Consider the following 17,882-nt stretch of genomic DNA (forward strand, 5'->3'; position numbering starts at 1 on the left):
AGACAATGTAAGCAAACACGTACTCATTGTTTATGCGTACAGTGTAGTCGTCATAATTCATAATGACCATTAAGCTCATCTAATCATCACATATAATGTAGGAGAGGCAGAGACATTGTCATTGGAATGAACACCTGAGGATAAACATTGAATAGAGGCAGTGTGATTGACATGCTTTAAATAACTTCAAATTGCTTATGATGAATTGATGAGATGATTGAAGAGACAGTTCCTGTGGAGTTTGTATTACCAGACACAACAGAGTGTCTTTCTTTGTGGCAAGGACATGCACTTAAAGTACAAACAATTATATTCTCTTTAATAATCACTGTAAGCCATAGACTGCTGGAGAGGGTCACATCTGATCATAACATGGTCTTTGCATGTGTGGCTGTGTGTGCGTGTGTGGCTGTAGTTGTATGTACATGTGGATTGTTTTGGAGCCTGAGGCCACTTGAGCTCCGACTGCAGTGAGTACTTGCGTTGTTCACACACACACACACACACACAAAAGTTCTTGCGTCGTCGTTGTACTGAGCCGGAGGGTAGGCCCATGACCATGACCCATAGATATGAGAATGGAATACTCTGTATAATTCTATGGAATGACCCTAGGCCTCAGTTACATCTCTTGGAACTTATTGGAAATTCTTGGACACACTCCCCATTAAGATCACTGCACAGCAGCCAAGGAACCTGACTAAGCAAAATGAGCTTGGCCCTAGTAAATAAGTTTTGAATGTTTACTGTAAATACCCTTGTTGATCATGTAAAGTCAGTGTGGTGTAAAAGCACCATGAGCTTAGCACGCGATGCCGTATTCCTGCTGAGACATTAAAGCTTAAATGCAAATCCATCATGTGCATGATGACTGCCTGTCAGACCCTCAGAGAAATTTTACATACAATACATCCTATACAGAGGTGCAAAATTCTGACATCAGAAAGTAAAAGGCCAGCCACATATTTGTTCCAGTCATTCACTAAACCAGTGGATTCTAATTAGCACAACTCCTCAGCCAGGTAGATCAGCTAATTGGTAAAATCAGGTAGAACCAATACATCAGGACTTTTACCACTTTTATGAAGCCTTTGTCATATGGCGTGTGAGATGTTGGCTTGAGAACAACAACAACACGTTACATTTATTTAGCGCTTTTCTCGACACTCAAAGCGCTTGACAGGGAAGGGGGGACCTCACTAACCACCCCCAATGTGTAGCACCCACCTGGTTGATGCACGACAGCCATTATGCGCCAGAACGCTCATCACACACCAGCTTGAGGTGGAGAGTGAAGGAGTGAATGAGCCAATTAGGACTGTTTCCACTTTCTGAAGCCTATGTCATGTTGCGTGTGAGATTTGAGAAAGTGGCGGGATCAGACTGCTGACACACAGCACAGCATGTACCAAAGCACTTTATTGACTCCACCTGTAATGGAATCGGCAGCATACCTGCCGAGGTCATGCCTAGAGCAGCCAGGGAGGTCATGTCTAGTCAAACGCACAAGTTCTCATTGTACCGTTTGTTGCTTTCGATTAAGGCATCTGCTTAACGGCAGCAGAGACTGGCAGTTTTCCCAGACCTGTCACGGCTTTGCCAGATCAGGCCCAGGTCTGGGGTGAACCTGCGCCGCACGCTGGTGCAATCTTGCCTCCTGTCTTCCAGCTCATTGGCTGGCTGAGTGTGTATATGTACTGACATTCTCATTGAGTTTCTAAAGAGGGTGTGGTGTGATTGTGCTTGGAGAATCCCATAGCATCTGTCGCTCGCTGAGTGGACTGGAGTGGTGGTGGTTCTTCCCTGTTCCCGCCACTTGCCAGTATGGCTTTAGCCATGAGATGTTTTGTTCGATCAGTTTGTAGCCCCAGGACACTACTGTACTTTAACAAATTGTCAAATCACCCCTCTCTCTCTCTTTCTCTCTCTCTCTCTCTCTCTTTCTCTCTCTTTCTCTCTCTCTCCAGTAGCTGTGTTTAACTACCATCAAGTCAAGTCAAGTTTATTTATATAGCGCATTTCATACACAGAGGTCATTCAATGTGATTTACATTAACAAATCCAAACAGTAATAGCAGATAAAAGCATAGAAGGGCAACGGTCAAATAATAGTTTAAAAAAGGAAAGATCATAATAAAAAAAGAATACCCAAGGTAAAATCGTTTAAAAATTAAAAAAAACATACAAGACACAAGGTGGAATAATTACAAGACAGATTCAGAACTCATGGCAGTTAGCAGTAGGCATGTGAAAACAGTTTGGTCTTAAGTCTAGATTTAGTCAGAAACTGTCTACAGGTTGGGCCTTTTTGATGTCATCCGAAAGTTGGTTGCCGCATAGCTGATTCACCATGTTTAGTTCTAACAGCATGTTTAGTCTAGAGGGTATGTACTGCTGAAGCATGAGGTATTTAGGTCCTACTCCATTTGCTGATTTATAAACAAGCAGTAGTGCTTTAAAGTCAATTCTGTGACTTACTGGAAGCCAGTGCAGGGACTTAAGAATTGGAATAATGTTGTCATTTCTTTTAGTTTCTGTGAGAATCCTAGCTGATTCATTTTGTATCACCTGAAGCTATTTGATAGTCTTCAGGAAGGCCTGTGAAAAGCCAGGGTTCTCGCTGTTCTCGATGTTCAATATTTTAACAACATCTGTCTTTTTACATAACACATACCTCTAAGATACAACCTGAGTGGATATATTGCAAAATATAGGTGCCCTTTTAGAATGCAAATTATGCTATGTAGACCTGAGAAAGAGCCTTTATTGGATATGTCATAGTCAAACTGCCACTTTCAACTGTATTCCATTCCAAGCATTCCAATCGTTTTCCCAGAGATAATTTGTTGACTGTCTCGTTTAAGAAATCTGTGTTTGAGATTATCTCCTGATTTGCCACTTAGATGACTAATAAGGTTAATTGTAATGAAGATAGATGGTATACCATTAAAGGTCATGATCTTAAATGACATTTTGGATAGGGTTCTTGTATGTGACAAACAGACACAAATAAAATGGTGCTAGAAATGTTTTTCTCGATTCTAAGGTCAGCATGAACAGTCAATTTGGTAGACGTTTGATGAAGGGTTCGACTATGACTGGAAACAGGCACAACCTTCCAATCCAGCATAGTTCTTTGATTGGTTGATTGATGATTTATGTAAGGGATAATGTATAGAACGCCGGTCATTATTGGGAAAATAAGTCCCGACAGGGCGAACCGGACCCCGACGCGCAAGTTATGTTAAGTGTGGGCACCCTGCATGGTCAGTACTTAGTAACACTCCCTTGGGCAAGTATTACAGCCTGTTAATCACGTGGTAGTCAGCTAAGGGTCATTCAGTTGTTGTTTGAAGGGTGTATTGGCCATTCTGCTTCTCAAAAGGTTTCTAGTTCTGTGAGATTTGTAGGCCGGCTTTCATGCACTGCTTCTTTGAGGTCCATTCACAGACATTTGATGTTTAGCTGCAATTTCTTAAATACATTAGAAACTTCTTATAGCCTTTTCATGTTTTGTGGGCATCAGTTATTTTACTTTTTCAGATATCAGTTATTTTATTTTGCATGGAAATATGAATATGAAAATAATACACATATCTTTTATCTTTAAATGTTGAAAACAATGTGTCATCTTTAACTTTTGAACAATGTGTCATCTTTAACTTATGCCTTTTGAAGGTCAGTTCATCTTCCACTCACTGAACTATTCACAGTAACAGAAATGTCGACCAGGCCTAGTCTATTGCATGCCAGTAAGTCCTGCTGTTATTTAAAGACGTAGTTGGCAGCGGGGTACTAGAAGAAGAAAGGGGGTTGCGGGTAGGATTTTCAAAATTTAGATTTGAGTAGAGAATGTTAAGAAAGTTTATGCCAGGAGCCGTCCCAGACATTTTGTGTTTCTCAAGTTGCCCCTTTCTTTTTATTCCAGACACAAGAGCAGTCTCCATTTTTCCGTTAGTGGGGAAAGGCCGTCCGAAGTGTCTTCAGAAGTTCAGTCGTTTACTGTTGGCAGACAGGAAATGTGTGAACCTCTCTGCTGCCAAGTATATCAGTGGCGTTGCCAGGGTAACAGCTCTGCAGGCTCTCCGTCAGTGTCTTGACATTTGCCCATGTGAACGATGTTTATTTTGAAACCTCTGCTCTTCCTAGCCCACACAAAACATGGTGGACTCAACAGCACAATGGTTTTCAGTGCAAGCGGAAATGAGAAACTGGCGAGACTTAGGAGAAAGATGACTTGGCCAAGCAACTGTTAAGAGCCAGAACAAATGATTACTCTCCTGTCATTCAAAACAGGTTTGTTGTTTCAAATCAAGCAGTGTTCTGACTATTTGGTTCCCAAATCAGATTACATAATCTCTGCTGTGCGTGACACTAATATGCCTTATTGTGTACCTTGCTGTGTGTTTTATTAGATGGGAGGCGGACCTTTTTAGGCTTTCAAAGGCTACTTTCAAAGGCTACTCTCAATGACGTACCGATGCTGAAATTTAAATAGAAATCGTTACGCCACAGATACACACAGATACATCCACACACACAAAACACACACACACACACACACACACACACACCACACACACACACGCACGTGTAAAACGCGGCTGAAATGTAGCTGCCAATCGCATAATAAACTCGTGCCGACACCCGGTACTCCCCCGAGCACTCCCCTAATGTCCGTAAATAAAAACAGTCTCCATATGAGGCCTCCTAAATGAACCTTGTCACCTCTAAAATTGCTGCCTCAGCCACACCTTCATTAACTACCTCCAGCTACCCTCCGCCCCTCCCTCTGCTCTTTACCCACCCTGCTGGTGTGGGTATGTGTGCATTTATATTTTCCCTCTGAGTCACCACCTGGCCCTTTGAAAAGCAAAGTGTGAACAGAGACTCTTTGAAACACCTTGCTTGGACAGTGAACCCCCTTCATTGACACAAACACACATACTTTCTCTCTCTCGCTCTCTATCCCCCCTCTCTCTCCCTCTCTCTTTCTTTCTCCCTCCCAGAATCAAATGGAGAGAGGTCACGCAATGGCAGCTATATTTAGGTATGAAGGTGGAAATAAGAATGTTTTTGTGTGTTTCTGTGTGTGTATTTAAGCTTAGGAAGAGGGTGGAGGTAGGTATGACATTGAACACATACTCTCCTCCAAAAACTGGCAGAAGGTGTGCCACATTGGAGTGTTTGTGCCACGGGTGAAGTTGGGACGGGCATGACGCCATACTAGAGTAGTTACACTCCATCAAAACATCCCCAAAAATAGCCCCGAAACTACCGCCACTCCCCAGAGTCCCTTCACTGGCCCTCTGTATAAAGGTCTGATGAGTCACAATCCTGAATCACAAAGCTCAAGCACTCTGATAAAGTACACACAAAGACGGGACCCATATTTGCCTGCACAGCTGGGCTCCCACACTGAAAGGCTGCTTAAATAGTTTATATAATGTTCAATATGAATCCTCACAAAACAGTTCAGTGGAAAAGATACACCCACACGGTCACACAAACACATTCAGAGTGGAATGGATTGTACACCCAAACACACCTAAACATACAGTGTGACGTAGTACAGTGTGGCACAGTTCACTATAAAATAAGAAATCGTGAATTCCTGCACATATACTTCATCTGTTATCATTTTCATGGAACCTGCACACTACAGTATGTGTATATAATATACACAAACACACACAAACACACACACACACACATAAGACGATACGATTCGCATCTAGATACATGGGCACGATTTGATACAAGAAAAGATACATGTTTATAAAAAACGATTCAGTACGATTCGATGCAATGCGATTCGATGCAGTTCAAGAATGGAAAGCATTCTGAAAGATTTTTTATCATTTGCTCATGGTGCACATTAATTTTATATTATCAATTATCATGGTCATGGTTGTCAATTAGGCAAAAAAAATGTGTGAATCTGATTATCTAAACTGAGGTTTGTTTCATATACTGTATTGAAATGAAAAAAATAATAGTCGACATTTCAGTCAAACACAGCAGCCAAATACAACATAAAAATACATTTTTATAGACTTTACAGATTTTATAGAGTTATATCTGATTGTTTTCATGGAGCTGTAGCCTTGCTGAGGTAAGACAATACCGAAATAAAAGTGCTTAAGAAACTCTTGGCCTTTTCTCATATAGCCTACCCTACAAGAATAAAATAGGCCTACAAATCAATGAACTCTCTGGGCTTATTTTGTTCCAACAGTAGACCTAATGCAGAAACCTATAATGCCACAAGTCTGAGTGAATATGAACAAAAGCATTGGCTAATAATTTGTGCATCGTTTTAGCATCAATTAGCAAATTATTATTTAACATTAAGGAAATCCCTTCATCAAAGGTAAGGCTACTCTACAGACTATCGTTGCTGTTTAGGAATGCTATAAGTGTTTAATTTCGTGCTGGATTTTGAAAAACAAAAGCCGACCAAGCCGACCGAGTTGTCACATGCTTAAGTTGCTACATGCTTAAGTTGCAGTAGATGTATGGGTAATGAGGTCATTTGACATCTTTGGGCAGTGAATGTAACCAAAAACGAACTGCAGTACCCACAATTCCATACCACGTATAGTTTTAAAACCGGAAGTGGGATGAACGCGCTTGGAACGTAATTGACAGTCTGAGCGAGCAGAAAAGGTTGTTAACCGATTCATAACAAGTAAATCGATATAACGACCGGTTCATTTAAGTTTTTTTTTCCGATCACGGGCTTCGTATCGATGTATCTTACACGTTAAAACGGATACCGATACGTATCGGTTAATCTTTACACCCCTAATATATATATATATATATATATATATATATATATATAAGTATGTGTGTATTTACTGCATATAGTATACATATACACACGTCATATATAAGGTGCCAATGTACTGTATATATTTTATGGTGGAGGTCCTCACGCTACCCCCTCCACCAATAGTCCAGTATTAGATGGAAGGAACCCCACCCAAGCAATTTTAATGGAGGCGGCACAGAAATAGTGTGTTTACCCGGGAAAACCAACACGGAGGCAGTGTCAGTGATTTGTTGCTGACATCAGCTCTTAAGTGGTGGCACATCAGAGCGAATGGCAGAGATTGTTTTTGTGCCAGGTGGTGAGTCAGTAGCTAATAGTGAGTCGTATGCAAGGCCTGTGCCACTGTGTGGGCACCATTGTGACATAGTCTGTGTGTTGTCATTGTCACCGTGGTTACTGTGAGTGGAGTGGTGACCCTGGCTGGGCATGGGCAATGCCCAGTGTCTGTGCCAAAGCGGTGACGAGCCTGTGTTCATTTTGGGGAGGTGCTTGTGTGTTAATGTATAGCCTGTATTGCGTGAGAGTCAAAGACAGCTGGTTGGTGTGCTGTCTGCTGTATTAAATATGCATTACAGCTGCTCCAGACTGAGTACTGAACATCCTGTCCTCTCCTGAAAAACAGTGCTGTTTGCAGTGCGTGCACGTGTGTGTGTGTGTGTGTGTCAGTGTGAGAGTTTGTGCACGCACAGACAAATGTATATGTGGAACACAGCCAGAACAGCCCCAAACTCCCATATATTATCAAACTAACTGGCCGACTGGGGAAGGAAAGCCCTGCCCCTAAAACACACACACACACACACATAGGACATACATGCACACACCTCACCAACCTTATAGAACACGTGCACAGCTAAAGCTATCATCAGAAGTTCCTGTACCTCTGTCAAATGACTTATGTTCGTCAGTCACTCTCTGACATTGCTGACATTGCAGAGATTGATGATCTGTAGGTACTCTTTAAGTCTGCCTTTAGCAATGCTGCCATATCACTTACGTCCATGAGAGGTGCCTGAGGCAACATAATGTGTGTGTGTGTGTGTGAGACTTGTGTGTGTGTGTTTGAGAAAGAGTGTGTGTGTGTGTAAGAGCGAGAGAGTGAGTGAGTGAGAGAGAGTATGTGTGCATGTATGTGCGAGCTTTGTGTGTGTGTGTGTGTGTGTGTGTGTGTGTGTGTGTGTGTGTGTGAGAGCTAGAGAGTGAGTGAGAGAGTGTGTGTGTGTGTGCGTATGGGTGTGCTGCGTGAGAGAGTGTGTGTGTGTGTGTATGGGCGTTGTGTCTTGTCTGTCTCATCGGTTCTCATGCTCCTCTCCTCTCTTACTCTCTACTCCTCGGCCGGCTCTTGCTATCCTCCTCCTCCTCCTTACCCTTCTCCCTCCCTGGTGCAAACGTGAGAAAGCAGATCAGATGAATTATGAATGAAAGAGGCAGGAATGTGGGCCGACCTCGGCTACTGCTTTCTCCACCTCCCCACACACACACATATACACACACACACACACACATACACACCCCTTTCCCCTCTTCCCCCAAACCAGCCTCACTGCGACAACCTGCAGGCAGAACTGCACCCTCCTCTGTTCACACGCATGCATACACACACACACACAAACACAGATCCAGCAGAATGCGGTTTTGCACCCACCCCACCCTTACATATAGACAAAGCAGTGGCCATCTGGTCAGTATAGCTGGATAAGAACTTACATTTACCATATATGCACTTTAAACATTTGATTTATTTAAGTTACATTTTGTAAACGCTGATCATCTGTTATGATGCTGCACATGACATCTTTATGTCATTGAACATGACACCTTTGTAATAAATCTGTGTCAATCCATATACTGTACGTTACACAATATGTCCAGAATCCAGATCCATTACTGAAAAATAGTTATTCAGTGGTCTTTTTATAAACTCAGTCTTACTTAGTTAGCTGATCAGTAATGTGTCAGGGTGACATATCTCTTTTCTCTCACACACAGCCCGTGATCCCTATATATATATATATACTTCTACGGACAGACAGAAGTGTTTCTTCCCCTTTTTTTATCTTGAAACTAATCCACAAGTTTTTATCTGGCAGGAAATCCTTCCACCAAGTCTGCCACACACACACACTATTTTCACACATATTACATGACACTCGTATCATGTGGTGTACACTGTGTTCTTTCATATGCCATTATAGACTCATAACCACCGGATAATGGAATAACTCCCAGTCTGTCCATTATTCAAGACAAATGTTCACCAAAAGCATGCTATGAACATTTTCTTTCTTTCTTTCTTTCTTTCTTTCTTTTTTCTCCCCACACACATATACACAGCATAAAGTCATACATGTACATTTATACACAAATACACATGTAGACATTTACAGACATTGAAACATATTTATACACATGTCTGAGCACACATTCACACAGATACTTCCACACCCATTGCCCTGTGTTCCTTTCACAGTGAAGCCCCCCCTTCCCTGCATCACTCTTGGTCTACATCCTCCCCTATAGCTTACATCATCTGTTCTCAGTACACTATGTACCCCATTGTGTCCTCTGTACCTCAAAAAATGGGTCTTCCCTCGCTAAATAGCCAGTCCACAGACCAGCACACATACAAATAAACACACACACACACATACACACAAACAAATCTACTTGCTTCAGATGTGTCTGGTCTGGGTCAAACCTTGTGTTTGATCATTAAAGAATTGCATGTTTTACAGTTTTTTTCAACTGCATACATGCTAAGGGCTCTATTTTAACAAACTGAAACGGAAGTATGAAAACGCAACACGCAAGTAGCTTTGTGGGCGGATCTTGGGCGCTGTTGCTATTTTACAGTCATTTTAAATGACTGTTGCGCCCGACGCAAATCTTAAGTGGGGTGGTCTGAAGTAGCGCTGAATTTGCGCCAGTGACTTTAGACCAGGATGTTCCTGGTCTGTGGTGGAAATGCAAAATATCAACAGGGAACGCTTGCGCCGGAACACGCCCCCTTTTTTTGCTGAACCGCCCCCGTGGGCGCAATTGAATTCCCTAATTTACGGACATGTACCTGTGGAGGGAAAATTCCAATATGCGCTGACTGCAAAATAGGAAAGACAAAAGAGCGAGTATACAAAGTCAATTGCGCTGGAGTGCAAGATAGAGCCCTAAATCTTTGCTCGTCACTCAGTTTTCTAAACATGTTTTTCAAACGCCATAACACCAAATCTGCAAAACCATACACTAGTTCTTAGTGTTTGACTCAGTTTTCAATAGAGTACCGAAGCCATGACGTAGCGTTGTCAAGGCAGCAATTTCACTGGATCTAAACAAATCAATCTAACCATAGTGGTGACCCATAGTAGTGGCTTTCTGAATCTATTTAAATAATTTTACAATGTTTCCAAGACATTAGTATAATTTGTTTACACTGTAGGAATCACATACTACAACATATATTCATACCAACACAATCAAATTAGCATCCTCTATAAAACAGACCTGCATATAACTTCACAGCATGCGGTTAAAATCCCCAAATTCACAGATGTGTCTTGGCTTTATTTTTGAGGCAAAAAGTGTCACTCGTGAAATATCCACTGGGATTTTGTTTCTTACTATTACACCTTACACAGAATCCGTGTTATCTGGCTAAGACGCTGCCTAACAGATGAAACAAGTTTAAACGGCTATAGACTACATTTAAAAAATATATATATGAGGTAGAAACATTGCCACACATAGCTAGCTTTATAATTTCTATGATGCCACATGTCTAAACATAGATATTATAAAGCTTTATAATAAAAAAAAGCTTTATAATATATAATATTATAAAGCTTTATAATATCTATGTGTCTAAATGCAATATGCCACTTCGAAAGTTTGTATAGATCCAGTGACACTGCAGTCATGAAAACGGAACGTCACACTTCGGTACTCCTAAAACACATTTTGCAAAACACCACAAAAATTTTCTACCCAACACACAGAAATCGAGCAGGAAGTAACTTGATTTCGTTTTTCAAATGGCACACTTATTCACTCTCAGTCCTCAATGTACGAACACTCACTACAATATAGCTGCAAGCAGCAATGAGGTGGCCAAGCAGTCAGTTCAGCAGTCCAAATTTGCCATGTAAGTCAATGCGGTTGCATCAGGTATATAGCATTAAGCATTCACAGCAAGTTCCATGCCAAACAACCCAAGATTGGCCGAGTTACAAGGTAATTTCCTGTTTGGCGGCTTCGCCACCAATTTTGATTGGCTGTTACGGGCGAATGCTTTTGTCAATCGTTCCAGAAAATTGAACACTGATAAGGCAAGGTCTGAAGATGGTCTGTGCCAATTTTGGTGAAAATCAGATGAAATTTGTGACCTGTGAAAACTTTTTAGTGTTTTTGATTAAATTTAATATGGCGGCCGAATCAATTATGTTGACATCACAAGTTGGCCTGGGTCAGCCTAAGGACATCCAAAAGTACTACCAGACACAACTAGTATGTTTTAATTCCAAACACATCAACAGCTACAGGCCAAAATGCATTTTACAGCGCCCCCTAGAGGTCAAAGGTCAACAGATTTTTTTGAGTGCCCTACTGATGGGGTTATAAGTCCATGTACTAAGTTTGGTTATGACAGATGAAAGGGTTGCTGAGATATGAGCGGTTTTAGTTCCGAAGATGAAAATCGATAACTTTTGTGCGGCTTGGTCTGAAGATGTTATGTGCTAAGTTTTGTGAAAATCGGACAAACTATGTGAGGCGTGAAACTTTTTAAAGGTTTTTGAAAAAATCCAAAATGGCGGAAAATCCATCATGGCGGAAATTGACATCATAGGGTGCGTTGAACTTGGCTTGGTCCAAGGATTCCAACGATACCTCATTTTTGGCAATTGGGCATACGAGTCAAAAGTTACGTGCGTGAACGCACGTCCAACTTTGGCCTGTTGGTGGCGCTAGAGCACTGGAGGTGCCGGCATGAAACTTGGTGAAATTAATTATTGGACTGTCCCCAATCAGTGTGCCAAATTTCACAACTTTTGACCAGTTGGTTCTATGGGCTGCCATAGACTTCAATGGCGGAAGCATAATAATAGGGCAGAAAAAAGAATCACTATGGGTTGCCTCGCAGCCTCGCTGCTTGGCCCCCAATTACTATACACCATCCGATCATTGCCTTAATATAGGCCTATGAATATATATACTTTATATATAGGTATAGACCCTTACAATCTGATTTCAATTGGATTTCCGGTTAAAATGTCCAGAACCAATGCAGATATTTTGAAATGAAAATGAATCAGACTTCAGCGTAATGTTCTACAAAAAGTCGTCTTTTTTATTTTTGTTTGTCCCCAAGTAACCATTAGCTCAATGTTGTTTTATGTGCCTCCGGAATTGCCTTGGGAATGCACATGTTTGTTTCTGCAGTTGAAAGGGTTTATAGACCTATGAAATAACATACACACCATGTGTATGTTATTTCATAGTCATGTTCTGTTGTTCTGTTTTTGTTCCACAGCCCTGTTCATGAACCTGTGTCATGCGTCTTTCTCCTAGTGTCTTTTTTGAATTTGCCAAGTCATCTGCCCTTATTGGATACTATTTTTCTGTATTCACGCAGTGACCACAGCAAAAGACTTGCCTGAACATATAGCTTTCCTGGTGTCAAATAGTGCTTACAGTAACAGCCCTTGATTTGCAGAGGAGGTTTATTTCTAAAGACTCTCTGATGGTGCCGCCGTTGTTCTGGCACTGAGCTGTTTATTGTTTGTAAGTTGTGCAGGGAGGGGCAGTGGATAAGGAACCCCCCACAGGCCATAGCAGGGAGTCACTTTGCTCTCCCTTTGATATGGATCTTGTTTGTATACTGATTTGCATGTGGTCAGACAGTGACGCAGGTAAATCCCTCTGAGACTTGCCTGACCTTAAAGCCTTCAAGACTCTCTTTGTGTGTGTGTGTGTGTGTGTGTGTTTGTGTGTGTGTGTGTGATTGTGAGAGTGTGTGTGTGATTGTGATTGTGATTGTGATTGTGTGTGTGTGTGTGTGTGTGTGTGTGTGTGTGTGTGTGTGTGTGTGTGTGTGTGTGTGTGTGACTGAGTGAGTAAGTGAGTGAGTGTGTGAGTGTGTGTGTGTGTGTGTGTGTGTGTGTGTGTGTAAGAGAGTGAGTGAGTGAGTGTGTGTGTGAGGAAGTGTGTCTTTTAGTGTCCGATGTTTGTGTCCAGACGTGTTTGCTTTCCCTCTCAGAGGTCGAGTGCACATTTGTGTGTCTTTGCAATTGTGTCTGTCTCCACAGGCATGTTTGACCCCTCTCTGGGGGTTACGGGTACATGTTTGTGTCCACAGGAATCTTTGTGTGTTCTTTGGGGTTTGTGTGTGTGATTGTGTTTCCGCACACAGCTGGGTATTGTGTGTTGCATTTAGATGAGTTTAGGTTTGTGTGCTTGTAACTTTGTTTTCATGCATGTTACGGGAATATTGTGTATATTTACTCTGTAAATCTGTCTGTCCACAGGCATGATGGTAAGTATTCTGTTGGTTTTTGCATGTATCGGTATGAACATACATATATATACTCATACACAGTCAATGTTTATGTCAGTGGATAAGGTTGAGGGTGTGTTTGCAGATGTGTGTTTTCCCAAAAGGCATGTTTGTGTGTACTAAATTGGTGTGTTTGTAAATACATATCAACACACAGGCTTGTATACAGTTTGTCTCTAAAAGAGTTTGACGCTGTGTCTGTGTGTGTGTTTGTGTGTGTGTTTGTACATGTGTGTGTGCGCGTGTGTATGTTTGTATCAATGTGTGTGTGTGTGTGTTTGCGTGCGTGTGCGTACCTGCGTGTGTGTATGTGTGCGTGTGTGTATGCGCATGTTTGTATCAATGTGTGTGTGTCTGTGTGTGTGTGTGTTTGTGTGTTTGCGTGCGTGTGCGTACCTGCATGTGTGTGCGTGTGTGCGTGTGTGTGCGTGTGTGTGGTGTTTATCTGTCTATCTCCCCTCAGGGATGTTTGTGTGCTCTGTCTGTCATCTCAATGAGTGAATGTCCTGAAATGTCTGTTCATGTTGCAATGCTTTAGTTCTCTCACAAGCCCCCTCTCTGTTCGTATGTTCCAGTCTGATTCTTTGCTCACACACACACACACACACACACACACACTGTCACTACTGTCAAGCGAGACTGTTCCCCTTAGTGCGCTGGTGGCCCGCTGAATCAGTCCGTCAGATAGCGTGACTGCTGCCACTTCCTCTGGCCTTGCAATGCATTGTGGGCCCTGTCCACTGGTTGTTCTGTTCCCTCTGCCTGTGTGTGTGGCTGTGTGCGGCGTCCTGCAGGGGCAGAGCTCTCTGTCGTTCCTTCCCCCGTGGCTCGGCACTCTGCTTCCCCTCTCTCTCTCTTTCCCTCTCCCGCTCTCTCTCTCTTTCTCTCTCTCCCTCTCTTGCTCTTTCTCACTCTCCCTCTCACTCTCCCTCTCTTTTCCTCTCTCTCTTTCCCTCTCCTGCTCTCTCTCTCCCTCTCTTTCTCTCTCTCTCCCTCTCTTGCTCTTTCTCACTCTCCCTCTCCCTCTCTCTCTTTTCCTCTCTATTTTCTCTCTCCCTCTTTAGCTCTCACACACTCCCTCTCTCCCCCTCTCTCTCTTTTCTTCTCTCTCTCTCTTTCCCTCTCTCTCTCTCTCTCTGGCTCATCATTCTCCCGCTCGTCTCAGACTCAGGCTCGCACTCTGCACCTGCTCAGCTCATCTGCCGTGTCGTCATCGCTACAAGGCTGCTCCAGAAAATTCCCTGTTTGAAGCCAGAGGGCTCGCATGTATAGCCAGAACACACACATGCACACAGACAAACACACACAGACACACACACACAGAGACAGAGACACACACGTACACACACATACATACACATACACACACACACACTCTCTCACACACACACATTTGCAAAATTTCTGTCCATATGTATACAAACAAATAGACACACACATGGAGTGTGACTTCACCCTACAATGTACACATACACAAATATACTCACATACAAAGCTGTACTCTAAATATGTCTCTTTTTGTACAGAAGATTGCAGAAATACTGGAGACCTAGCATTTATATTAGCCCCTACCCACCCGCACAAACCTTCACATATATAAAATAAAAATTACATAAGGGGGAACTGAATGTGATTACCTACACACTGACTGAACAATGTACATCAACATACCAAGGTACTGTGCTGTTCACACATTACACAATGTATATACGGTTTCATAACATTGCGTACCATTCCCCAAAAAACATAGCACAGACAGATTTCATTTCATGCAAATTATTTACAAAGAGGGCATACTTTACATGTGTGTGTGTTTTTGTAAAATGCAAAAAAAACTCACATCAGACAAGACTATGTTACATGGAACCGTTATGCACAGTGCATGAGAACCATGTAAGGCAAGTATAATAGAAATAGTCACATACATGTTTGTGCATCATGTCATGTCATGTGTGTGTGTGTGTGTGTGTGTGTGTGTGTGCGCACGTGTGCGTGGAGGCATGATGACTAATCAAGCGTTCAGTCTTCCCTGGAGCTGGCCAGTCTTAGCTCTGTGTCCACCAGTCCTAATTGACTTTGCGGAGTAAGCATAAAAATGTGGGGTAGATTGAGCATACACCTAATAAATGTGTTTCTGCAAACGGTGAATGGGGTGTGATGTTTCCCTCTACTGCCTTGGGTACTCTGCCTGACGGAGTGTTTTAGTGTGAGTGTTAGCTCGTGTCTGTGTGTGTGTGTGTGTGTGTGTATGTGGATGCGTGTGTGTGTGTGTGGTGCCTGTGCACAGTTTGTGCTGGAACACTGTGTTCCTGACAAAAGCCTCAGACCCCTTTCTCAGCCTTTACATCAGAAAGAGGGGGCACCATTGACTCGGGAAAAGGGAGGGGGAGGGAATGAGAGAAGAGGAGAGGGAGAGAGATAGCAGAGATAGAGACTGAAAGAGAAAGCCAGAGAGGGAGAGAGAAAGAGAGCGGCCCACTTTGCCGGGTGACCTAAATCTTCAGTGGGAGCCACCATCGAAAGAATAGAAACGTTTCAGTATCGGTAGCAGACGTCCCAGAACACCCTAATTTGAAAATCTCTCTCTCTTTCGCTGTTTCTCACTGTCTCTCTTCTTTCTCTTATTCTGTATCTTCCTTTCCTCCATCTTTTTCTCTCTCTCTCATCTTTTTCTCCATGTCTACCGTCTCTCCTATCCATCTCTTTCATTCTCTTTCTTTTTTTGTTCCATCTCTCTCTCTCCGTCTCTCTACCTCTCTCTCTTAGTCACGATCATGTGCCTCAGAGCATCTGTCATAGGCTGATCCACTAATTTCCAATCATGGCAGTTATGCCAGTGTCTCTGAAACACAAGCTTATGTGGGACACACACACACACTCAGGCAGGCAGGCAGACAGGCAGACAGACACAAAGATACAGAGACAGACATGTAGACAAGACAGAGGCACAGAAAGAGAGATGAAGAAAGAAAGAGCACACATGCGCAAGAGAGAGATTATTTGGATCAATAGGCCTTTATCACGGCAGCCGAAGTAGGAAGTGAACAGCCCTGTTCCTGTGTGAGCACAGGTGTTTCTAATTAAGTGTCAGATTCGGCCACAGTTACTTCAACCAGAGGCCTCGTTAATGTTTTTAGGAACACCTGTGGTTTGCCTGCCAACAGGAAATTGAACAGCCCTGCTTCAGCTGCCCGTGGGCTGCCGTGATAAAGGCCTATTATGGTTGTAGGACATAGGAAGAGATAGATAGATAGATAGATAGATAGATAGATAGATAGATAGATACAATATTCCTCCCAAGGGAAATTTTAAGCATCCAGTAGCTTATACAACCATGACATAACAAACACACATACACACATATATCTCACATACATAAAAATCACTCACAGAAATGTAAAAATGTAAAAAATATGGCAGACAGACAGATGCATAACATAATGTGTACATGTTTAAATTCTACCAAAGGAAAGAGTGTTTGGTATAAACAGGATAGACCTGAGTGGGAGGGGAAACCTGTGTAAACTTGACGAGACACAAGTCGAGAGAGAGAGAGAGAGAGAGAGAAAGAGAGACTGTTTTTCCCCCTACACACCCCATAAACAAACAGGAAGCTGTCTGATGACTGCCCCGAAGCTGACCTTCCGTGTAGGAGTAGGGTTTGTTACATTCATATTCATATGACATGAGTGTGTGTGTGTGTGTGTGTCTTCAGCAAGTGACCTTGTGCTTAGCATGGTTAAGCGTTTCTCTCTGTGGACCCCCCACGTCCCCACGGTGACCTGGAGGAAGTGGGTGGGTTCAGAGGGAGGGGGTTGGCTTGTCTTGTGGCAGAGGGGGCGGGGTGTAATGTACAGTATCAAGCTGAGCTTTTGTCTCCCCTCGACAGAGAACAAAATAAGCAGGATTCACAGGATTCTGCTGCAGGCCCAACACAGGACACACACACACACACACACACACAGTCAACACAGTCAAACACACACACACACACACAGTCAAACACACACACACATATACCCACACACACAATCAATCACACACACACACACACACACACACACACACACACACACACACACAATGAAGCCAACAGCAGAATTGAGTGAATGAAAACTGTTTGGAGAACAGGACTGTCAAAGTGCAGAACAAACATATTTACTAAGTTTGGGCCTTGGATATTCTTAGTTGTGTCATATTATGGAAAATTTTAGGAAAATTGCTTTGAATATGCATTAAAAATGGCCAGTGCAAGCCTGACTAATTGGCCAGTTGTGTTCAAATTTTCAAACATAGGGGAACATTGGCGAACAATGGTGAACAGTTTTCCGTCTGCCTCGAATTTTCTGCGAATGTTTGCGAACAGTCACAAACAGTCTGCGGAGGTACTTGTCCGCAAACATAGAGTGGAACTGGACGTGAGCTTGATGGTGACAATCCCGTTACAATGGAATATTAACACCAAATTATTCAAATTGAACAGTTCAAAGAAAACATATT

The sequence above is a fragment of the Alosa alosa genome, chromosome 23, assembly GCF_017589495.1.
Source record: "Alosa alosa isolate M-15738 ecotype Scorff River chromosome 23, AALO_Geno_1.1, whole genome shotgun sequence".
Taxonomy (NCBI): domain Eukaryota; kingdom Metazoa; phylum Chordata; class Actinopteri; order Clupeiformes; family Clupeidae; genus Alosa; species Alosa alosa.